Raw genomic sequence first — 25,661 nt, 5'->3', positions numbered from 1 at the left:
TGACTGAACTGGTATTTGTTATTGTCAAATGTTCTTGTGAAGTATTTTAGATCAGCAGCCTGATCTAAATTTATCTTGTATTGTGGTTACCATAATGTTAAGATTTTGTTTGTTAAGGCTATTAAGGGAGCCACGAGTGACTGAGTGCTGACTGAGTGTTTCGAGCATTGGATGCTAATGCAGTAGAGCTAACATTTGTCCTGTAAAATTCTTCATTGTTACCCAACCAGAAGATGCTGTATACACATGACCCACACGTAAATGTTAACTCTGCATTGGCCTCCAAGACTTCACAACGCATCCTCTGTGACAAATTTCTAGTTCCTTTTAAAGTTCAACATCATTTCTTAGATTAAATATTGGTGTTAAACTTCAGAAGAGGAAAAGTTAAGTTGAACGGTTGTTCAGTTGTCCTGATTGTGGTATCGATAGTTAAAATCAAACCAGTTTGAACATTTTTGGCCCAACCAGTGTTGCCAGGTGTACGATAATTATTGTATTTGTACGATAATTTTGCCCTCTGTACGATGTACGATCAATAATCCAAAAAAAGGCCAAAAGTACGATAATTTGACAGTTTCCGTGAACGTGTGGTTCCAATCAGCCTTGCTCAAATCTGCCATACAGTTTTTGTGAGCTCTGAAGGCATCTCTTATCATGTGACATTTCCAACCAATCGTAATTGGTTTAGCGTGAGATACGAGCACCTGGATACAAGTGACGTTGGTCTTGGAATAACGAGCATGATTGGCTCAAAAAAGTTAATGATTTAGCTCATTAGTTCCCACCTGTCATTTGTTTATGGGGGACACGTTAGTGTAACACAACTAAGTTGGAGCTGCTGCGGTGCCGTGAATGATCCATTCCGTACTGAAGTCACACAGCAGTGGATGAGGACGCTTTTGAACACATATAGAACGACTATATTTGACTATCACGTAACAGTAAGCTTGTTATTTTAGTTATGACGGGTGCACGATAATTTACCCCAAAATACGATAATTTCGAGTCTGTGGTACGATAATGCCACCTGGCAACACTGGGCCCAACCCTATCCATGAATCTTGGTGATGCGGGACATGCTTACAGAGCACTACTGCACCACTGCTATACTTGGCAAGCTAACTGTTAAAACAGCAGCCAGACGAGTCACAATAGGTCCTCCTCTTTTTTTTCTCTGTTCATCTATATTCCATCATCGCATTTAGTTCTCAAGATCGCATGGCACTCAGTTCAATGAAAGAGTAATTGCTGAGGAAAACAAAGCTCGCTAGCTCGGTCGCTAATTGGACAATAAGTTCACATGGTGAGCACAGTTGCACTGAAGAGCAGTTTATATTGTGCTTCTGTCATACTATTTGTCCTCTCAGCGGGTATTGAGGCTTTTTTTCCCACTGGAAGCATCGGAGTTAGTGGTGCTGATACAGTGAGCGGACAGAACAATGACTTTATAGGCAAGAAGTCTAGTGTGTAGGTTAAGATCTTCAAATGTCAAACTAATCTGGTGAAGGCAGAGGGTACGAGGGAGACTGAATATGCAATTACCAACTGTTAGTAGATGTTATAGAAAGCTGGTTAGACAGTGACCTGAGCTTTCTTTATACCCAAGCTGAAGCTCAGTGCTGTATTCTTGTATGTGTAACAGTAGTGTTTTCATCGCCATACCACAGGTTTATTACTGCGGTGTATTAAGATTTTCTATGACTTTAAATCTACAGAGGCTGAAGGTCTCTGTTAATATACACGAGTAAACACACAGCAATGCGGCTGATAACACTCCTCCTACATATTTCTGTTCTGCAGCATTCTTTGACTAAAATATTCTCTCCCCTCTAGACTTCATTGTTAAGACCAACCTCTGCAATATCACCACCTTATGTATGGTACATTTGCCATCCTCTGTCCCTCTGCCCGCATTTAGAAAAAAAACAAATTTGGTAACATCATCTCATCTTCACGAATGTCACTGTCTTTTAGGTGCTTCATCTCTTCTTGATTTATCGCTAATACACTCTCCTCCTCTCCCGGTCTCATCAACACCCCATTCACTCTCTCCCCGGATTTTGACTTTTCAGGATTCCGATCTCATGTTTCGCACCTACTGTATTCCGTTGTTGACTTTCTCTACCTCACCTCTCCTTGCACATCCCACCACCTTCTCTATTTCTGTCTCCACCTCCGTGTTCAGTCATTGTCCTCTCACCTCCTGTTCACAGCCCCATATCCTCCTCTCACACCCTAAAAACACGTTTGGTGACACATTGAAGGGGTGTGCCTATCCCATAGAAACTGACGGGAGCATGATTTAAATACAATGGATTAATATGAACTTAAAGATCACTTGGTTTCTATTATTTTCAGTGCGGAATTAACACCAAACATCTCTGTCTTGACAACTTGACAAACTGTTGTAGTGTAATAACACTGTGATTCCAAAGTTTGTCATTTATTTCAGCACTTGACTGTTGCTGTGTGTACTGTAAGCACACTATTACATAAAAGCTTATTCTAAAACCCGTCAAAGCGTTCGCATTTAAGCATTTTGACATTTAAGTAACATTTAAACCTGCCAAGATTGCCCATGGCTATATCATTACTGCACTTTGCCCTTAAAGTGACCAACCAAGACAATAATAATAGTTATAAACATTCATAAATCTGAACTTACAGTAGATTCATGTGTGATTTCACACCTTATGCACACACCTTGAAACAAGTCAATGCACTTGTAAGCCGATATTATTTCCATTGGCGATGAGATTTTTTAAATCGGGCTTTTTCTCAGCAGATATTTAATTTGATTATGAAAGCAGGAATAGTACAGGTGTACAGATAATAGCTCTGTTCTATTGAGGTGACAGTGAGTAGGCTGCACAGTACCAGGATCCTAAGACCAAAACACTTTTTACTGTGAATTTTCAAAATGTCCTCCATGACAAAGGCCCATTATTAAATCCTGTAGTTTAAATCTTTCTCCTAAGAGTCTGCATAGTTCCGCTTTCTGCAGAATTTTTTGCTTGTGACCTTCATTTAATTTCCAAGTAGTTTGAGCATACTTCTCTTAGATTAAAAATGTTTCCAGAACCACAACTTTGAAATGCCAACTTTGAAAAAACAAGACCTTAAACATGTTTGTAAGCTTTCTAGGCACTTTCAAGGTTTTTACTTCGATGTGACTTTATCATCAACTGGCCTGGTGGGTATCAGGTAGGGAAGTGTTAATACTCTGCAGTTGTCTGTAACAAAGAGTCAGAAAAGTTTAGCTCGACTGCAGCGTTTGTTCTCCTTTGTTAACTTAGGATATACGTAACAGATGACTTCCTGAGGTATTTAACACTGTCCTCTTTGTAGCATCAGGTACTTTACCTTACCGTACCTTACCTAGTTTTTTCAACTATTGGAGACATTGCAGTGTCTTCGGAAATTACATAAATAACCATAGCATATGTGAATGTAACGAAAACTGAAGCGCAGTGAAATGAATAATGAATGATACGACTTCTTCTGCAGTTACAGTATCAGTAGAACAACAACAAAAAAAACTCTCATCAAGTTGCACAATAAACAATAATATACAACCTTACAGAGAGTAACTATAATTTTACCTCTCAATACTCCTGCTGTGGCTGTGGGCTTTTTATTAGGAGCAGCCACTTTACATGCAAGCCGTGTGCTCCATTGTTAGCGACAAAAGACTGACTATAGCTGCTTTAAACATAATTTCAATTATATACATTCATACACTGTTTAAAAAAATAGGGATTAGTGTATACAAAGAGCTAAGAAGTATGGAAAAGAAGCAGAGGAAGCATACTGAGGCAGTCAGAACAGGACAGAAGGTGTGGTGGTTTGGCCTCATGGCCCCAAGGTGTCTCCTGGCTCTCTGAGTGAACATCACAATGTCTGATCCTGTCAGTTCTGGGCCAGACTGAAGTGTGAGCACTCTATTCTTCTGGCATTGAGCTGTCAGTTTCTCACTCAGTCAAGCAATCGTTCTCCCAACTCTCTCTGCTTTTTGCTGTCCTTCCCTTTACACTGTTTTTTCCGTCAAATGACAGCAGCACACAGAGACACGTATTGGTTTTAACACAGGCTAAAATGACAATTGACTGACACAGTAATCAGTTAGATTTGTTTTACGCAAAATGACTCACACTCACCTGTTGGTTGGTTTGACAGTCTTTTCTCTTTCATTGATTAATTAATTATTCTTACAAGTGAACATGTTTTATGTTTTATCTACTGTACCATGCGTTAACTATTGCTTCATGAACTTTACATGACGATTTTCTTTTGCCTTTTTTATTTAGTTTGCTTGTTTTTTCCTCTTACTCAAACACTGGTCATTGGTTATATCATTTTGAAGTGGTTTTCAGTCACTTAATAATACATCTCTGTTATTATGAATGCATAACACAGTGTTCTCTATTGATATACAGTATCTCTCAAATGAATTCATGACTGCAACCTCATAGTTATACTTAACATTTTGACACTGATGGTTCACTGATAATATGCTTTAAATGCTGAAATTTAAATTGAATTCCCCGGACGCCATTGATCAGAAGTAATCATAAATGCAGAGATAATTTACAAAGTTTATATTCTACTGATCCTTTTTCAAGACACTTTCCTGACATATCTATTCTTAAGCCAGTTAGTAAATGAGATTCCATTAATAACTACTGTATAATTCATTTACCTACTTCATAAACTGCCTTTGAAAGAGATAAAAAAAATAGATGAATGAGTTGTTGCATTAGCTCACATAGACAGAGACACTTACTGCCTATGACATGCTATGTTAAAAATAAGTTATGACACTAAAGACGAAGGCATATAATATGTTAATATGATATGTGTTTAAAATGTCAACAAAAAAAATAGCTATGCTAATGAGGATAGCGTCTCCTTAGATGATTTAAATACTTTACCCAGGCTTGCATAGAGCATACTGCAGTACATTCATGTGCATGTTTGAAATCAGGTTTGACACACCGTGTGTATAAGCCAAGATATTGTTAACCATTTAATTCTTTAAAACCCGCCACTCACTTCCCCTAACCACGTCACCCTTATTTTCGATGTCTGACTTTGACCGACTGCGTGCTACAGTCTGTCATGTAATGTAATCGAATGCACCCAGAAATACATCATCTTTTTTTTGCTGGCTTTTATCTGGAAATGTTTGATTTGCATTGTGTCATCAGTGCAATCGCATACACCGTAGCAACTATTGCAAAGATTTTATTTGTTGTTGGCTCTTTGTCAAACTGCTTTTAGTCTTTGCTTGGCTCTATTTGATTTGCACCTTTGAGCTGTGTTCTAGCAGGAGCTAAACTGTGATGGTAGGTCATTGGAAGGGTAATATTCTACATATCAGTATCACTGAAGTACTTCATTTGATTTCACTGCTGTCTGTCACTGTCTTACTGCAGCTTCAGACTAGTAAAATGTAGTTGTTGCGCAACTAGTTCAAAGCAAAAATGGGAACATGAGAGGCACTGAAACCTGCGCAAATACACACACACACATACACAGAATAATAGATCTGTTAACAGGCAAAGATGATTGATAGACTTTAAACCATTTCAGAAAGAACTTTAACAGCATTGCAGCAAGAAAAAAATGATGTTAGATGTTAATAATTCCATGAATCACATTATTTTTTGCCTCTAGACAGGAGTCACACTGGTGGTTTGATAAGACCTCTGAGATGTACTGAAGCAGCCTTTAAACAAAGCCCCCATACCACAGCCGAGACAGATCACAGAGAAAAAGCAATTTTCTCTACTCAGTGCAACCTCTACACCAGAAACAACCCATGATGCACAATGCAAGAAGCAATACAGAAAATTTTTTTTGGGGGGGAAAAAGAATTATATGTGAGATGTAATTGCATTTCTTTCTCATCAGTAGTGGGGATGATATAATGTGGTGGGAATTTGAATATGAAGTTCAGAGGAAACAGGAATCAGTCATACTGTGTGTAGCACTGTGGATGATTTTTCAAAGAAATGGCATGTTTGAGTTTACTGGGAGGACAGGTGGTATTTTGCTAAAGTAAGATGCATTAAAGGCTGGCACTTCTTAGTCTTTCTTATGCCACGTGACAGAGCACAATCATCGATTCCCTGAGATCTGGTTGCCTGTAGTATAACACAAAATGGTAATTAGACACGGTTCATTGTGTATATGGACGTTATGTTGAATACATCAGTTAGGTAACCACCAAAACAAAATAAATGACTAAAACAAAACAAAAAAAATGAATAGAAATAGATTTTTAAAATCAGTTTGGCTCCTTTCTTATAATTGGGCACATGCCTGGGGTCATTTAATATTCCTGAGCTCACACAATGTGAAGGGAGGTCTACTATTCTTATCTCTGTCCTGATAGATATGCATGAAGATACAGTGCACCCTACACGGTTGAAATGGCGTTCTTATAATTAAGCAGTCATTGGTGATATATGATCATCAGTGTGGTGGGTCATCGAGGCATTTGAGGCAATTGTGGCTCCTGCGGAATCACAGTCTACGGAAATTAATTTTCAACATGCCCTGGCACAGGCAGCCATAATGCCACTGTGGGTGAGGACATTTTTAATTATTACATTAAAGTCTAAGTGAGTTACATTTTAATTGCTCCAAGCTTTAATTGTTTCAGTCACCTTTTGGTTTCTATAGTTTTACATACGCGTATTATTGTACCATGAATACAAAATCTGTGCTAATTGAAATACTGTTAGCCAGCAGCTTAAGAGACTGACATGAAGCTTCTAGAGTTATGGATTATTAGAAAAGTGATTTGCTGAATTGTTCTTCTGTGCCATTAATGAAGCTTTTTTACCTCACCACTGCTCAATAAGTACTGCTTCAGTTCTACTCAGACATCACATAAATATTTGAAGTGGTACATCAAGTCTCAGTATTCTCATTTGCCAGCTTTTCAGCATTAATACCATAAAAAAGAATAATTGTAATAGATCTAATTAATATTGAGAAGAAGAATTATGTGTGCGTTGCCCGTATTTTCCTGGCGGTTTTAAAGACATGAGACTAGCTTTAAGATATCAGTTATTAATGAATGTCATGTTGCATGCATCCCTTTTCTGGAAAATGCAGATAGTAGGGACTCACCTGACACAGACATAATTGTAATGGTATTATACTGGAATAGTAAATGGAAAGAGTATAATGGTAGTATTATGCACTTGTATCAGTGCACCTGAACTTGGTCCAAAAAAAAGGTGTCTTTATATAGTTCTCATAGTTTTCTGACTTTATATCCTGTATGTGTCCTCATACCTAAAAGACGGTATATTGCAGATTCCAAAATGACCCATATGACTCTTCGTAAAACAATTCTCACCCCCACCTCTATTTCCCTTTTTTATATGTGTGTGTGTGAGCTATTTAGCTAAAGTGCCTAAGCCTCAGTACTGTTGCCAATGTTATCAGGGTACTTTCATGGTCTGAACAGCTACATATGTTAAATAATGCAATATAAAAATATTGATTAGTGCAGCTTTTACACAACCAAAAATAGAACAGTTTAGTTTATGTGAATGATGAAACAATTCTATACATCCATAGAGGGAAGGATGTTCTACTCCGACTTTACCCCTGGGAAATACATTGTGTAAGATATCACATAGTGAGCAAGTGAGCGCTGTGAAAGTGTTGGATGAAGGCAAATGTCCGAAATCTAAGCTCATATCTCAAATATCTTGAATTCTAAAAGATGAATGTGTTTTGTTTGAATTTGAAAGTGTTCATTACTGTTATTTTTCCATTTACCATTGGAATAGCAATCGGCACTGGAAGGTGTTCATGACCATTCTAATGTCAAGTGAAGAGCGCTCTCAAAAAGAAATCCTTTATCATTAACTTTTTTTGATTTAATTTTCTCTTTCAGCATACTCGATGTGTGCATGCACACAGGTTTTTTTACTTAGTATATTATATAAATTGCGCTCCTCTGGGTTTCACATTTATTGGGTTTTTATGTCTTTCAAGGCCACTTTATGCCTTGAAAGACAAGATACCTACATAAAAATAATGTTTTGGTGCCCTGGTAAAATATTTTAATTACAAAAGAAATTTTGTATTGAGCATGACATTCAGCTTTCAGCTACTGTTAAGTCAACCAAACATTAACTTGATTATCCACCTGAAAGGAGTTTTATTTATTTGGAATGTGAAGTACTGTACCTCCTCAGATATGGAGGCCTGGTCTTATTTCTTTTCATTTACTCTGAGCCCAATGAAATGATGACAAATCTGTTCATATTTACTGTTTTTTTTTTTTCATATTTACAGAACATCAAAAAAATGGAAATAAAAAGCTAAAAGTAAAACATTGCATTACTTATTACTGCAGGTATACATTTTAGCATGTTATATGTTATAATTTAAAAATGTATCGATACTGTAAATAGTTATTTTTCCCCTGTAAGAAGCAAAAATAAACAGTAAATAATAGCCAAAAAATGATAGATACATGGAATAATCTTCCGTTAAACACAAAGCGCACATTGTTCTTTTTTAAATTGTAACTTTTTGGTTACAGTTGTTGTATGTTGAATCACTCTGGGTTGGAACTCTTGATTCCATCTCAAAGAAACCAATGGTTTACCAACTGACCTAGACCTAAAGTGACGATTTGCCTCAAGTCTAAAACACATTGCCACTGCAGCGCAGCAGCACGTCATATGACACTTATCATTTGATGACCCAAGCACACACCAGGCATGTCTACAAGTAAAACATGGTTTGCTGCTCCGGAGTGCAGGAGTTCGGACATGATTGTGGCTTCTAGATGTCTGGATTTTTTTTTAACATCCACACCAAGCTCCAGTGTGACAGCTAAAACCCTGTAGTGATAGACATGTCATCACCTGATGAGAAGATGTCAAGTTATAGGAGCTAGGATATGCATAATCAAGGTAGCGTGTCTGTTTGTCTGTAGCATAGTCAGCGTTGGCACATGAAAATAAGACAGTATTCTTTTACAGACCCTGATGCATGTTTTCCTATCAATAAAAACTAATTGGGCCATCTGTTTCCACGTCTCATAGGCATCCGATGATGTGACGGTGTGTTTTGGAATCTGTTTCTCACAATGCCAAATTCAGAGAAAAGGTTTAGGAAAGTTTAATGGCAGATTGACCATCAAACAGCTCTATGGGTCCCAGACAGAGTGTATTTGTTGAATTAATCCGAAAAAGAATTTGCAAAGAACCTTTTTGAATTAAATGCAATAGCTTGAAAATGATTAGTGAATTTAATATTTATTCTTTTTAAATTGACTTTTCTCTAACTCAAATTCAGTTTTGTTCATTCTATTTCAGCCCTTATAACTGTAGGGGCCTTTAATAATGACTGATCGACAGTCACTGTGACGGCCAACAGTGGACTAACCAAGTCTCATTCTCCCCAGAAAGACCTGCAAATAATGTTTAAGTTGTATTGGGCAGGGATGATTGGGCATATTGGTATTTAACCAATGTGGCACTGTAGCCTGGCAGCCATGCAACTGACAGAATCATCTTCAGCTATGTTGCAGCTGCAGTCTGCCAACACAAGTGCACATTATTGTTCATAAATTCGCAATATGCTGAAGAGACGCTTTTAATCTGTGGCAGTCTAACAATAGCCAGGGCCCCTCGGCTTTCCCCTCAATAAATGCTGCAATGAGCTCTCTACATTGATGAACTTGCCCTCTGTCCAGAGTGCTTAATTGTTACTTTTTAGCGGGTTCTCCAGTGTTCTCCATATCCTTTATTTTGTCTTCTGAAAGTATACCATATGAGCTCATTCCACAAATAAGCATCCTCTACTCTAATTATTTGCTGCGTCATTCCAACAATCCATTGGAGATAAGATAGAGGACTTGGTAGGGATAACAGTGGATGACTGCCATCAACTGTAGTCTGTAATAGCTATTGATGATAGCTACAATGAGTTCTGGAGCAGCCTTTTCATGTGGTAATGTATTATTTCAGCCCATGCCACTACTCTAGTCCCCTTGCATGGTGTTCTTTTTCCACAATCCATGACAAGCACAGATGTTCAATAACAACATACGACATGTGTGCTGAACAGAGACGATTTTCTTCTTAGTACCGTATTTTTTCGGACTATAAGGCGCACTTAAAATCCTTTAATTTTCTCAAAAATCGACAGTGCGCTTTATAATCCGGTGCGCCTTATGTATTAATTCTGGTTGTGCTTACTGACCTTACTGTCCAAAAAATACGGTACTACCTCTCCAGGCATCTAAGACCCTTATGTGGCCCTTAATGTTTTCTAGTACTACTATAGATTTATATATTTCCTATGATCACAATTCTCCAGGAAGGCAAACTACTTCAACCTGTTATTAGGTGCTCACAGAAAAACAGCAGTTAGTGTTCTCCCCTTTCTGCAACATGCAGTCACATTGGGGTGACCCTCTCATCCACTGGGACTCTCTAAATGTGCCTAGTTGCAGGAGTGGGCCTTAGTGTCCCTATTCCTGGTATAGTTCCTTCTGGTTCTGGCTGGAAGTTAGAAGGGTCTTTTTGAAAGACTATTCGTCCTCTTACCTGAAACTGTTTTACCTTGCATGTCCCTATCAAGGCTAGCATTGGGGTAACATCAAAAGTTACCTTGCAACAGAACAGAACAGAGGATCAAATGTCAAGAGAACGCTATGGCTAATATTTAATATATCATATATTTCCTATTTCTGGGTTTCTCCTGTGTCCTACTTTACAGTTCGCCTGATTAATTTGACACTGCCCGCTACTACCTCCATTAACAATATGTGGAAGTATATGATGGCATAATCTATGTTAATGCCAGAGAATACGCCCATATCATACTCCAGGCTTTAGTCTCTCCCACTGAACCCCCTGCCTGCCAGTTGAAAACGGGAGTGTTTGCTGCCTTTTTATCAGACAAACATGTTAGTCTGCACCTTCCCCACTTGTCCATCAATTCAATGAATGACCTGCCTCACCACCTCGCTAATTGTTCTTAACCAGAGCCATTAGTGCCGTGACACACTGTTGGGGGATTATACTGTTGATGTAATTAGAAAACAAGGGACATGGTGTTTCATAATAATCCCCTAATAACTTCATGTCTACTGCACATTTATCATTGTCTTTAATTTTAGAAAATTACAGTTCTCATCATGTATGAATCCCACTTTGCCTTCACTATGAGCATGGATATGAGGTCAGTAGTACACTTGGGGCAAGTGTAAAAAGTCTAATTTCCTTTAATTAGTCCGTAAGGAGGACAGGGCCCTGTTACAGACCACTATTCAGCATAATCTTCTACAGTGAGAGACACCATATGCGTATACAGTAGGTCAAGGTGTTCTTTATGTGTTCGGCTTGGCCCTGGCCCTCCTCTTACTTGTATCCATAGGGGAGAGAATGGTACAAGCAGCCCTGCACCGAAGCTCCCTGGCATGGCTCCCACACGTTCTCATTCATAGCTGCTCTGTTCCCAGATTTTAGCAGGATACTAAACACATGGTCAGGTGCTGCGGTGCTGCTTCAAGGACTGTGCTACTGTCGTGATGGCTTGGGTCCAAGCTTTGATTGTGACATGAGTGTAGCAGAGAAAAGCTTTTTAGTAATAATGTCACCTTTACAGAGGGTCATTAGTCAGTTTCTTTGTCAAAAATGTCTCAATGAGCGTTTCCATTCTTGAAGTAGATGTTTGCATATGCACTGACGATAACCCAATGCACATTGATTCATAGCCATCTGCATTTTGGATGCACATCATGTCATGGATCGTTGCTCAGCATGCACAAACACACCCATTCACATTAAGCAGGTTGCATATTCTCCACAAGTGAAGTTGTTCTACACCACCCGCACACCAGTTCTACACATGCTAATGTGTGCCACTCATAGGAAAGGGAGTTATGTAGGCATACTGATGTCGCCTCCGATTGGCAAAACAACCTGTAGCTTTTGTGCCTGCAACACTTGACAGTCTGAAACACCACCTGCAGGCGATGAGTGCTCCAGCTGCAGTTTTCTTTTCTTCTGCTTCCTTCGTATGAAGATGGATTTTGAAGGGCTGTACATTTGACATTGCAATTACCAAGTACCACCAGTAAGTAAAATAGATATCGGATCAAATAAACATCAGCATGTCACACAAACTTCCACTGGATATGAAATACTCAAATAGAAGTACACTTAAAGTTGCAGCTGCAAAACATCAAATTAAACGGGCATTTAATTCCCCTTTTAAACGTCCAGGAATATGGCATAACATCATGCTTTTTCAGGCACTTGATCAGACAAGAGAGCCTCGTGTTAATAACATCCAAATCTATTGTTTTAGTCCTTACAGTCCCCCGAGTTACAAAGCCCCTGCAGTGGCAAAAACTCTTAGATATTCAGTAGCTAATATATAACTGTATACATGGAACTGCAAGTCAAAGTCACTGCTGTTGTTGCTTTTCTTACTTATAGGTGGCAGAGGTGGAACTTCAAGTTCAGACTTGAGGTCTGAATCTGCTGAAATGCTATGCGATTATGCACATGACTGTCTGTGCTACGATACATGCAGTTTAACAGAATATGTGAGTGGGCATGCTTTGATGTATGTGCAGGCTTCTCCCTTTCCACGAGACTTTTTGGGATCACTCACCCCTTTTAGAATTTGAATGGTTTTGTTGTATCCATCCATCCATTTTCTAAACCACTTATTGCGTGCATGGTCACAGGGGGCTGGAGCCTATTCCTGCAATCACTGGGCAAGAGATGGGGTGCGCCCTGGAAAGGTCGAAAATCCTTTACAGAGCTGTCACACATTGACAGACAAATGCAAATAACACACATATTCATGGGCAGCCGGGGTTTCCAAATTATTGTTTTTATTGTTTTTGGACTGTGTGTGATCGTGCAGACATGGGAAATGGAAAGACCACACAGATTGCCCATAGCTGGTTGATGGATTTGACCTGAAGACCTTCTTTGGTTGTTGTGTATTTAGATTGAATTCACTTATGAAAACACATAGTACTGCTTTGATACAGTAGTTCATAGCCAATATTCTTAAATGCACAACATAACGCTGTATCTGACTGCATGTTTTTTTTTTTTTTTTTTGCATATGTGCAGATGTAACTTGCCCTATATGTACATCTGCATAAAAAAAGTGTTTAGATAGTTCTCTTAACAATGATCCTTTTAAAGATCTATTAAGAAAACACCCTCTGATACAAATGTGCACAGAGTTACTGATGTTTCACCACATGCACAAACTGGCCGCCCCTCTTTCACACACACCGCAAGTGCATGCTTGAAAACACAAAGTGCTGTAATAGAGCACTTGTTTGGCTGGGCAAGTGTCATGACCAAAGCAAATTAGTTCCCTTCAGACTTCCAGTTGCTGTGCAAGTGAAAGAGGGAGGATACTATTAATAGAGACAAACTCAGGTAGAAGTGGCTACATCCTCCCCATCTTTGTTTTTTCGCTTTTTCTTCTGCCCATTCACTCACCTTCTCTCTGTCTGTTCTGTTGCCTGGGTAACAGTTACCGATGGAGACCAGGAGTTCAGGGGAACAAAAGAAAAGTCTGATGCTGAAGGGAGAGGATTACTGAATAACTGTTTATGCATGCGCTTTTGGCTGCTTGTGTGTGCATGCATGTGTAGATGCTGAAGTGATATGATTGCACATTGTCATTCTAAAACAGCTGATGTGCACAAGTGCATAATTGGTTGTGTGGAGAGGGAATGTACGTTGTTTATAAGATAGTTTAACTACATTGCCTAAGAATCTTACATATCCCCTTAAAACCACTGCTTACTGTACAGTAAATGGCTTACAACAATCTTTCTCTCTGTGTGTGTGTGTGTGTGTGTGTGTGTGTGTGAATTGCCATCAAAGCCTGCTTAATCAGTGTATTCAGAAAAAATGAAAATGAAGCAATTCATAGAAATTGTAGGTTTGATCGCCATTAAGTGGACCAGTCAGTAATGTGGCCTCTTTAGAAACATGTAATTGCAGCAGTAAAACACTAGGAACATTAAAACATCTGCTAACTGGACTTTAAATGTGAGATTGTATTTTCTGGCATGTAATTAGCAGAATATACAATCTCAGATTAAAACATACATACAGTTAGCCTGATTTTGACCTGAAGCTTTTTCTATATTGTAATTTTCATTTGGAACCATTTGGTTCAATTATTTGTCTTTGACTGTTTTTTATATATAATGTTATAAGTTCTTTTACTTTGAAGCATCTGAATATGTATCTTCACCACTCAATTCTTGGTGGGAACAAGTGCCATAGTTATTTAGCTCTCCCTGTCACCGTTCTTGATATCATAGATTTTATTTTGTTTATTCACATGTTTTGTATTTCCCAGACTGCTTGTTTGGACCTCTCTCGGAGCTTGTCATCGGCAGTCTCGCGCGCAAAACAGAGTTAAAACTATTCAGGCATTTGTTAGGTAACCAGGGGGACACTTGTAACCAGGGGACACTAGCAAATAAGTATTTTCAGTTGCTGTTGACGCATCACTTCTGAGATGTTTGCTGCTGGGAATTAGACCATCCCCACTACATATACCATTAACCTCTATGAACTCTAAAGATAACAACACCAAGCTGTGCCATACTAACTACCTTAAGATGGTAGACGAGCGGCTTTTTTTCTCATCTCCTCCTCCGCCTCTATACCTCAGTATTGATTCGTCCCAATTCTTGCTGTTCTTTTAATGGCCCCTTAAAGCACAGTGATTAAAGTCTTGGGGAAATTTCCCATTAATGTATATTTGAACTGCTTGTTTTCCCTCCCCTTAGTGCTAATGACAGCAGATGTGTTTTGCTAGCAGCCATTAATGACTCAAGCACCAATTGGGAACATCTGTGCTATTTGAATTGAGCTTGTAAGTGTTATTCAGACCTGTGCCATCTATTAGCATTTTCAAAGCAATCTGAAACCATTGCATGTTTTCTCTGCAGAAACATGTACTTCTATTCCCCCCCCCCCTCCCTAAGCCTGATGGAATGACAAACGGACATGTTACCTGCAGACTTCTGTGTTTTAACCTTGAGCCTTTGTGAAAGCAAGTGTCAATAGGAACACTCTATGCTGTGTATAACATGAAATGTGTGGTGTGGAGCTGCCAGTGAAGAGAGGAGGCATTGCTGTGATATGAGGAGCATGGGAGAGACCAGGGATTGCAGCGAGTGCAGGAGAGAGGGCGAAAGTGAGTTTTTGATTGCATCTGGCACGAATGGACAAAGAATACCTTCCCCTTCAGTGGCTGGCGCTCGCTGACAGGTCTACTCTCACAAGCTGTTGTGGTAACACTTGGTCGACAGCTGCAGATACAAATAAAGGCCTCACGTCAAGCTAAACGACAGGGAATATAACAAGGGCTGAGGCCCCAGCTGCCTCTGATGGAGGTACACCGGCACAAGCACACACTAACACATAAAAACACCTATAATCACACATAGCTCCATTGCACCATCCAGCTTTCAAGGCAAGGATATTTCTTTCTCTAACATAGAGTCAAAAATAAAGTCATTCATTTCACAGTTTCAGTCCCATGTTTATTCGGTATTCTTTTAAATACCACACAATTGCTCCTGACTGCACACCATAAAAGGACAATCTGAGTAATCCTTGCAAGCCTTGAACAACATTTAAAAGGAAAAAAAATGGCTCTCCGAGAAAAATGGAAAAACAAAACGACTGCGTATGTGTCCACCATTATTTTCCCACATGCTGCTCTTTACAAGTATGCACCATTGTCCACACTCCGATGCCTGTATCTTTACAAAAGCGAAAAAAATCCATCCCCTTCCCCTTTCACTCCTCAGCCCTTCCTTTTTCTCAATCAAAGTCACCCCAAGGGCCTCATTGTCCAGGCCCTCTTATTGCCTTGTTATCAACAGCTGTAGAAAGCCTGCATTGGCCCCTCGTGACACCACTGCAAATATTGGCATTATGTTTCTAATCACATTTCTTCCTCTGAAATGTCACAGAGGCGGGCACGTGTGCTTACAGTTGGCTTACACTGCCTCAATGTGAAGATATCATTTATCTCTTAAAAAAAACAAATGAAAGAGCCATAATGTAATGTGGGTGGGCGGGGTGGTGTTAGACTGTGGGGGCATTGCAGTCTCTTCTTTTTCAGCAGTATTAATTTGCCACAGTAATGAGCAAGCAGCGGTGCATGGTCATCAGGCAATTATATTTGGTTACCATGCAAACAGTAAGCATCGTGGGATGTCATTATACTGAGAAATATATGCAGGCTCCATTACAATGGTGGGTAAAAAAAAAGAAAACAAATGCTAGCCATTATCTAAATGCAGAACCTTTTTTATAACGTGTGTGATTTTCAAATGCAAAATCCTTTCCCCCAAGGGATGACCTCATGGGTAGCAAACTAATGCATTCATTCATCTTTTTTTCAACTATTCCGTTGCTTATTTATTTATTTAGATATTGTATTACTAAGTGTAATTACATTAAATAAAACTTATGGAGGGATTTCGAATGGTCAGCTCTGTAATTGTTTTGTTTGTAATGTGTAAAAATGACTCAGTCAAAGGCTATCATTTTATAAATCAAAAAAAATAATAAATTAAAAGCCTAATTTTCCTTGAAACACATGTATCCAGACAACAAACAGACTAGTGGACCTGAAAACAAAGATAACTGTTTTCATTCATAAGCCAAAACAAATGTATGTATGATTACACTTTGAAATGCCCATTGGGTGGTATAATGAAAAATGTTTAACTGAATGCGCCGTAGATTTTAGTAAATACTGATGTTCTCTGTCAGCCATGCTGCCAATAGCTTGATATGACACAATACAGGGGTCCCATTTCCTTTATTATGAAACAGATCCAATTTAATTGCTGTCATGCTCTCAGAACTCACCGCTCTTTCATGGAGTGGTTATAACAGTAACATTTCAATATCAAGTATACACGAGACTAGAGGATGTAATGCTGGAGGATACCAATTTTCAATAATCAATACTAACAATGTCTGATAAGGAATATTTCTAAAACAGTGACAGAAGCAGTTGGGCTGTTGTCGTACATTACAATTTTAGGAAATCAACAAAAGTGCATGTGATGTTTACATTTTACAATGAGTGTTTGCAATGGCACTGGAATTTAAAGCGCTTTGGAATGTAGAAAATAATACATTTTTTCATATTACAAACTTTTAAAAGGGTACCTTTTATGGAAAAACGACTGTTCTGCAAGTGTTGCATATGTATACAGAACTCCCCCTTCAGCGCTAAGATGTCATTTATCTCTGTGTGGATACACACTTCATCGTTCTGTTAAGGTCCCGAGCTTGGATCCCCTAAAACTGACTTATTGTTAGGCTGGCTGAGAGAAAAAAAAAGTGGTGGGTGTAGGGCATAGGCTAAAGCAAGAAAAAGCCTGGGAGAGAGGCACTGGGTGGGCGGGAGCACCAGCAAATCAGCCCTAATTCTCTGTTATAATTCACAATGCCAGGGCTCAAGACAGTATTATCTGCCCTCAGATCTTCTCCCTGTGTAGGATAGAGCACTGTGGCATGTAAAAGGGGAGGATAGAGAGGTGGAGTAATGAAAGGCTAGGACTCAAGACGATGGAAAAGGGGATGGGGAGTGGATGATAGAAACATGTATTAGTTCCCATGGCGAGAGGGACAAAATGGAAAGGTCGACCTGGTGCTTTCCAGTTAAGCTGTGGGAGATTTTCATTCAGTTTTCAATCACAGTGTAATCAGATTTTATGATTAGGTACGGGCTTTTGGTCAGTGTAATTTCTCTAGTGATTTACATAGCCAGGGCTGTGGTTACTTTAGAATAGATTATTTCACTGGCATCAAAAAACTTTACCTAACCAATCGAGATATGTCATATTTTTTTTGCACAGGCCTTTTTGTATTACATTTTTCAACAGCAGAAAAGGGAAAAATAAACCTTTATTAACAAGAGCACAGTGTTGACGCAAAGCCACTTACACACTTACATGTATTGGAAAGGGGGAAACAAAAGATCCTGGTTTGGTGTGTTTGTTGTCATTATGTCGTACATCAAAACTGCAACTAAGACTCAGACTCATCTAGCAAGTGAGTGAGTCATTGCATGAATAAATGGGGCAGACAGTTGAATCTGTTTTCTATGTAAATTGAAACAACCAAAAGTGCCAAAAATCTCCCGGTCTACCACCTTACAAGCCAGATCATGTGAAGCTAATATCATCCTGGCTACACTGTGTCTGTATTATGTGTCTGGGGCTAGTACTTATTTCTTCATGAGCCCAGGTAATGGACAGACATGATTTCTCCAAGGTGAATTAGCCAAGTGGAAACATTAACCAGAGAGCCAAGTCCTGTCATTCATGCTGTGACTTCTGGTTGGACAGAGAGAATAGAAGAGCAGATGCTAGGGCACATGCCACTTTAACTTCCTGGTGAGAGAGGAGGGGGTGGGGGGGCGGGGGGGCAGGGATGGTAAGAAAGAGTGGGAGGTGACAGAAAAAAAAAAAAAAAAACTTGCAGAGAAAGGTAAAGAGTGGCATTGTTTGTCTGACACAGTGGCATGAGCACAAAAATGACAGGTGTGTTTGGCTGCATGTGAAGCCAGACCATGTATATGACAACGTGTACACCTGTGCCATGTGTGCGTTTGCCTATACTACCTATGCTACCTAGCACGAGTGTCCAATGTTCCTAGGCATGTCATCTGTCTTTTATGTCACCTGCTACCTTTATTTCTGTTTCAGCATGTGACTATTTCACAGTGGCTTTCGCTCTTAAGAATACACTAAAGATTGCAGTAGTCCACTTTTCCCCTGGAGCGAGAGGTGCATGGTTACTAGGGGTCCAGTGAGCCGCAGCCTCCACTGTGCACAGATGGTGGCTAAACCAAAGAGCATATGTTGGCTCTGAGTAGTGTCGTTTCACTGCATAAAGGAGCTTGTATAAATCATAGAGAAATCATAGCTGTGCCAAAGTACATATAAAAAACTTCTACATTTAATTCTCTACAGGAGTTATTTAACCAGGAGTGAAGAGTGGATCAATGTAATTGAACATTAAAACTTCCTGGCCATTGAGAAGTCTGAAGTGGTTTGAGGATGTGATTGAGCTTTTCTTCGTTATGTGTATGGAATTTGTGCTCTTGCGTCCTTGCCACCTAGGTGTACAGTCATAATGTTTTCTTTCATGGAAGCATGTAAAAAAAAAAAAGAAGGAAGAGGGAATAGAAAAATGGATGGTCAACAATATAGACTCATATCAATGTGTCTACAGCTCTGGAAAAAATTAAGAGACCACTGCAGAATTATCAGTTTCTCTGATTTTACTCTTTATAGGTATGTGTTTGAGTAAAATTAACATTTTTGTTTTATTCTATAAACTACTGACAACACCCCAAATTCTAAATAAAAATATTGTTATTTAGAGCATTTATTTGCAGAAAATGACAAATGGTCAAAATAACAAAAAAGATGCAGTGTTTTCAGACCTCAAATAATGGAAAGAAAACAAGTTCACATTCATTTTTAAACAGCACAATACTAATATTTTAACTTAGGAAGAGTTCAGAAATCAATATTTGGTGGAATAACCCTGATTTTCAGTGACAGCTTTCATGCGTCTTGGCATACTCTCCACCAGTCTTTCACATTGCTGTTGGGTGACTTTATGCCACTCCTGGCACAAAAACTCAAGAAGCTCAGCTTTGTTTGATGGCTTGTGACCATCCATCTTCCTCTCGATCACATTCCAGAGGTTTTCAATGGGGTTCAGGTCTGGAGATTGGGCTGGCCATGACAGGGTTCCTTCATCCACACCTTGATTGACCTAGCTGTGTGGCATGGAGCATTGTCCTGCTGGAAAAACCAATCCTCAGAGTTGGGGAACATTGTCAGAGCAGAAGGAAGCAAGTTTTCTTCCAGGATAACATTGTACGTGGCTTGATTCATGCGTCCTTCACAAAGACGAATCTGCCCGATTCCAGCCTTGCTGAAACACCCCCAGATCATCACTGATCCTAAACCAAATTTCACAGCGGGTGCGAGACACTGTGGCTTGTAGGCCTCTCCAGGTCTCCGTGTAACCATTAGACGATCAGGTGTTGGGCAAAGCTAAAAATTGGACTCATCAGAGAAGATGACCTTACTCCAGTCCTCTATGGTCTGATCCTTATGGTTTTTTGCAAACCTCAGCCTGGCTCTTCTTTGCTTTTCATTGATGAGGGGCTTTTTTCTAGCTTAGCACGACTTGAGCCCTGCCCCCAGAAGCCTGTTTCGAACCGTTCTCGCCGTGCACTTCACCCCAGCTGCCATTTGCCATTCTTTTTGTAGGTCACTTGATGTCATCCTACGGTTGCTGAGTGACATTTGAATGAGTTGACGGTCATCTCGGTCAGTGGAGAGTCGTTTTTGCCCTCTGCCGGTCTGTAGTTTTGTTGTCCCCAATGTCTGCTGCTTAACCTTGTTCTTATGAACCGCTGTCTTAGAAATTTTAAGGATCGAAGCAACCTGATGCTCTCTGTATCCCTCTGCCAGTAAAGCCAGAATTGAACCCTTCTTTTCCTCACTGAAAACTTATCTTTTCAACTCTTTTGGCATGGTCAATAGTTATTTTTGTGATTCCAATTACTTTTGAGGTACTACTCGCACTGATTTTGCCTTCCAGCTGGTCCTATTGCAAGAGGATAGTGATGACCACAGCAGTGGTTTTTATACTTTTCCTCATTAAATAAGATTTGGTTCAGGTGATCACCTAATCAGTACCTCATTAAGTAGAGTGAGGTGTGCTTGTGTTGGAATTCAACAGACACTGGAATGGAATGGCTGTCATACATGTAGAGATGCTGATTTCAGAAAAATTTGCAGTGGTAATTTTTTCCAGAGCTGTATATTGTGTCACACACATTTTTATTTTCTAAGTGCTATTTAGATACTTTTTAGTGAACAGACAAACTACCATGCATGTTAAGTTAAGTTTTATCGCTTAAATGACCAAAATCAAAAGCAGGATTGACAATTTCCCCCAGTTTTTTAGCTATGTTTAAATCAAATCAAGAATCGTGACACCCCTATTCATCACAATATATGGTTATTTGCATTTTCAGTATCCATTAGAAAAAAACATTACTTTACATTCCTTATTATTCACATCATTTTTGATACAGAATCAGGAAATCAACAATTACTTTTGCTTTCATTGACTTCATGGCGCTCACTTACCTTTGATTAGAAAATGTAACAAAGCATCTAGACATCTGCTATTGTAGGCTCCTTTTTTTTTTTCGATGAATGGGCCAAAGAGAGGTGACACATCCAAGAGATTCAAGATGACAGTGCTATTTCTGTCCTCAACCAAACAAATGCCATCAGAATGAGAGTCACATTGCGGAGATTAGATACAACGGCATAAATATGCAGAAAGAATATCACAGCTTAAAGCACCCACACAAATCCACTGAAGGTGTTGTTATATTGTTGCGAGATGCTGGCAAAGTAAATGTTAACCACATACCTTGCAAGACAACCTAAATGGTCAAAAACGGGTTCTAAAATGATGATTTTTCATGAGAACACGGGAAACGGATATAAATAGTTCTCTGTGACTCTTTGCTTGATAAGAAGCAATATAAATGTGAATATCAGACTGTACTCACCATTTAAGAAGAAGTTCAATCCTGAACAGGAAATTGCATTGGAAATGGCTTATGCAAATAATATGAGTGCAAACTAAAGGTTCCATTATGACTCTTAAACAGACTGAAAGTTAAAATTTAACAAAAAATCCTTCATGCCAGTATGGCTTATTTTAAAGCTTTACAAAAACCCTACCTTGCTTGATGCTACTTCATTCATTAACACACACTTGCTGCTGTCTACAATTAATCAGTGATTGAATAACTTTAATTCAAACTCACCTCAATTAAGCTTAATGATCAAGTCTAATTAGTTTTTGCTTCTGGGTTTCTTAACCTATTGACTTTCTTACTTCTCGATTTACTATAATCAGGTATCAATGTTGTTGATGTGGTCAAGCACCCATGTAAACTGTGGCAGTTGCACAAGTGTAGCTCTCTTATGTGTTCATAAAAAACCCTGACAATAAATCAAATAAATAAAATTGCCTCTACTGTGCACATAATGATGTTTAGTAGATTCCCCTGCATGTTGGTGAGTTGACCTTATTAAAACTTTAATGAGATGCCTATCAAGTTTTGTTGCAAAAGCTACTTTCACTGTAACCCTAACAGTATTTTATATGAACAAACAGCCAGAAAACAGCTGTGTTAACTGCATTGCATTTTTCTTTTTTCTAGGCCAGCCATCTAAAGTTCTATTCATTGCTAGCGTAATGTGTTTAGAATCTCACCAAACGCAAAAACTGCACCAGGAGGTTTTATTTTTATGCAGAGCTTTAGCAAATTCAGTAAACACTGGAATAATGCAAAGTAGTACAGTTTATATGCCCTAGTGGCAGTCTAGTATCTTTTTTTTTTTAACTGTAAATTCCTTTTTCTTCCTTATAGCATTCTCCACCACTTTTAGATACATTCCTAGGTCATACAATCAAACCATATCATTCTGGCTATCACTGCTTGCTCTTATATGCACCAAAAGTAAAGTACAAACATACTTCTGTCCTTCTCCATCTGGAGTTTTAAGGTGACTTCCATCTCTAAATCCGAGGAATTTGGTGGAATTAGGTCTGTTGGAAAAAAAGGTTAGCAGAAGTGTTGAATAATTCACTGTGGTGTTTGTAGCCAAATTCTACATGCAGCCTGTAAAAGAATACGGATATAAAGTAAGTGAAATGGAATGAAAAGGCACCAAGCCAGCCTGGCAGGGAATGATGAAAGAAAAGAGGCAACATAATCCACAGTAGAGAGGGGAAAAAAAAGGGGAATGGGAGGGCTGGAAATGAAAGGTAAAAAGTAGGGACAAGATGGTACATTTACAGGAGAAAGCTAATGGGAGAAGATTGCAGGGAGAAGAACAAAAGGCAGTGGGAAAGAATAACGTGCAAAGTGATTCAGATGGGAAATTATGGAGCATAATATGGGGAAAAAGCATATGGGAGCATTATTATGGAAAAGGAATGCAAAGTAAGGAAAACAATCACAGATTCAAGTAAACCTATACTACAGAAAAAAAAGCAAAATTATGGGGCCTCCAGCCACTCTCCTCCCTGTGAAGTCACTTAGGACTAAAGCAGCAGGGATTTGTAGGGTCTGAAGATGAACAGAAAACCCATTTTCCCTCATGGCTACATCTGCCACTGTGAATTTATATGGCTGTTGTACTGAAGAGTGGAAGACAGATGTGATCAAACATGAAGTGGAATGGAGACTGAGAGACACACGGTAGTGGGGAAGGGAGAGAGAACAAAAAGCAAGAACGGTGGGAAGTGCGGAGAAAACATTGAGAGATGATACGGGAAAGGAAATTTGAGAGAATCTTAAGGGCACTGTGTGACAGAGACAGAGTCAGATTAACAGAGATATGAAAACACAAAAGCTGACATGTGGTACAGTGCAGCATTTTAGTAGGTGTGCTTGCACTTGGCAAAGCTTTAAGACTGTCTGTACTGTAACATTACTTGTACCAGTCTGCAGAATTCAAATTTAAATATAATAAGCCTAATTGAGGTGTGAAATGTGAATGTAAACGTCAGAAATGTCAGACTAGTGCACAAGTGTAATTGTAAAAGGTGCAATTAATTTCAATTTCCATGAGCATTTTTTTCTTTTCTGTGCAGTGGCAATCAACTGGCGTGTTACAGCAGCGTTGAGATGAATAAAGACATCACTGATCAGCAGAAAACACTTCTCTCATGTTTCAGGCTGCTTAAAGGAAGATAATTTTAAACTGAGATTTCAGCTTTTTCATTCCAACTTTACATCGCCATTTCTCAGCAGCTGCAGAGCCATTCAGTGTCACTCCATTATCGCTCGGCTGCTAAAATGAAACATAAGCCGTCACATGTTTTTGCTGTTCTTCAGTGGGAATTAATGTAGAAGTGCAGGCTAAGGGGAGTTTGCGGGGCTGCATTTCTGCAAAGCTGCCATCGTATTGGAGATTAATGAACAAGTTTGTCCGTGGTACTAGTACTCTCTGTGCCGCCTCTCCTCTCAGCATAGTTTGATTTATGGACACCCAGCAGTGCATGAGTTATAATTTCAAAGGGGTTTGTTTTTCCTCATGAAGATGGAATTTTAAATGTTGTGATGAATGACCCTTGTGGATTTTATTTATTATTCTGCTGTGATTTAGTTTGTGTGGGTGTACGTGAGCGTGTGCACACGTGTTCCCTGTATTCGTGGATGTATGGCTCAAGTTCAGACACATGCGCGTGTGCATATATGTAATTTTGCAAATATCATTAAATGTGTGCTTGCAAAAGTGCAGACTCTGCATTCTCTGTCTGACATCCTGTATATATCACCTAGAGGTTGCCTTGTCTTGCTGAATTAAACTACGTCTCACCTATTGGATGTCATTGTGAAAAATCCAAGAATAAGTCATGCCCTTCCCTTTCTTTCCAGCATTCTGTCTGTGCATATGGATTTACTTTATCATCCAGCTACAGCATGTATGGCAGGGTGTTTGATGTTTTTGAGATGGCAAGATATTGAATGAACCATGAAGAAATGTGATGCTCCTTTATGAATTTACAGGACCATGGTGACTGCTTAGGGAAAAAAAGAGAGCAGCAAAACAGCCTAACAACCCTGGGGCATTGGTGTGTGTGACACTTTAAAGATAGGAGTGCTAATGCAGCATTGCTACAAAGGAAAATAATTTCCACCCCTGACTTCTGTGTATATGTGCTGGAGACACACACATACACACGCAACAGAAACACTTACATGTACAATATAATGCAATCTTTCCTCGTATCCGTCCTATAATTTCATCATTTGTGAATCTTATGGTGTCCAATTATTGTTGAGAATGATTCAACTCATTATTTTAGGGAGTAGTTTATGATATTGTTGATGATGATGGGCCACATTATATTATAAGGCGTTACTGGTATGCTGTCTATCTCCTGTACACGATGATTTCAGTATTTAAATGTATGTAATTGTACCCTGCATGTTTGCCTGCTGAAAGTGCACAATGTGCTAACAAAGTGCTGATTTTGAGGGCTAAAAATCTGCAATGTGCTGTACAGCAGTTTCATTGTGTGTTGAGTGCGTTTGTATGAGTGTGTATGCGAATCAGTGTATCTCTGTACCTCCTAATTACTTGCTAATGTCATCATAGCTACAGGGGTGTCCTGTATTATCATTCTTCTTCTTTCTTGTCCTAAATAAGTTCAGAAATACTTAAGGTTCGCACCAGCTTCCTCTGTCATATGAAGGGGCAAGTCAAAATAACAAACATTTCACGGAAAAAAGGACTAACTTTAAAGCAACAAAACATTCATTCAATAATAATAATAAAAAACCTGCACTTTTTTTTCAAATAATAAAAATAAATGTTCTTTACAGAAGCATTACAAAAATGCATTTGAATGTTAAAAGTTCAACAATAAACATTGTTAATTACCACAATATATGTGTTATTTAGTTTCTTCATAGATTAAATAATGTTTTTTTATGAAGCATCCCTGCTTTAGTTCTTA

At 39.0% G+C, this 25,661-nt stretch overlaps 1 protein-coding gene across 1 annotated transcript in view; it reads left to right on the top strand.

The window, feature by feature from the left end:
* LOC139218828 (astrotactin-2-like) overlaps positions 1 to 25,661 on the top strand; it is a 251,718-nt gene that overhangs the window by 43,008 nt on the left and 183,049 nt on the right. The gene's annotated exons all lie outside the window — the stretch shown is intronic.

Source organism: Pempheris klunzingeri, chromosome 19 (assembly GCF_042242105.1).
Source record: "Pempheris klunzingeri isolate RE-2024b chromosome 19, fPemKlu1.hap1, whole genome shotgun sequence".
In the NCBI taxonomy this organism is placed as follows: domain Eukaryota; kingdom Metazoa; phylum Chordata; class Actinopteri; order Acropomatiformes; family Pempheridae; genus Pempheris; species Pempheris klunzingeri.
The sequence above is the reverse complement of the archived record's forward strand: the minus strand, read 5'-3'. Positions and strand labels throughout refer to the sequence as shown.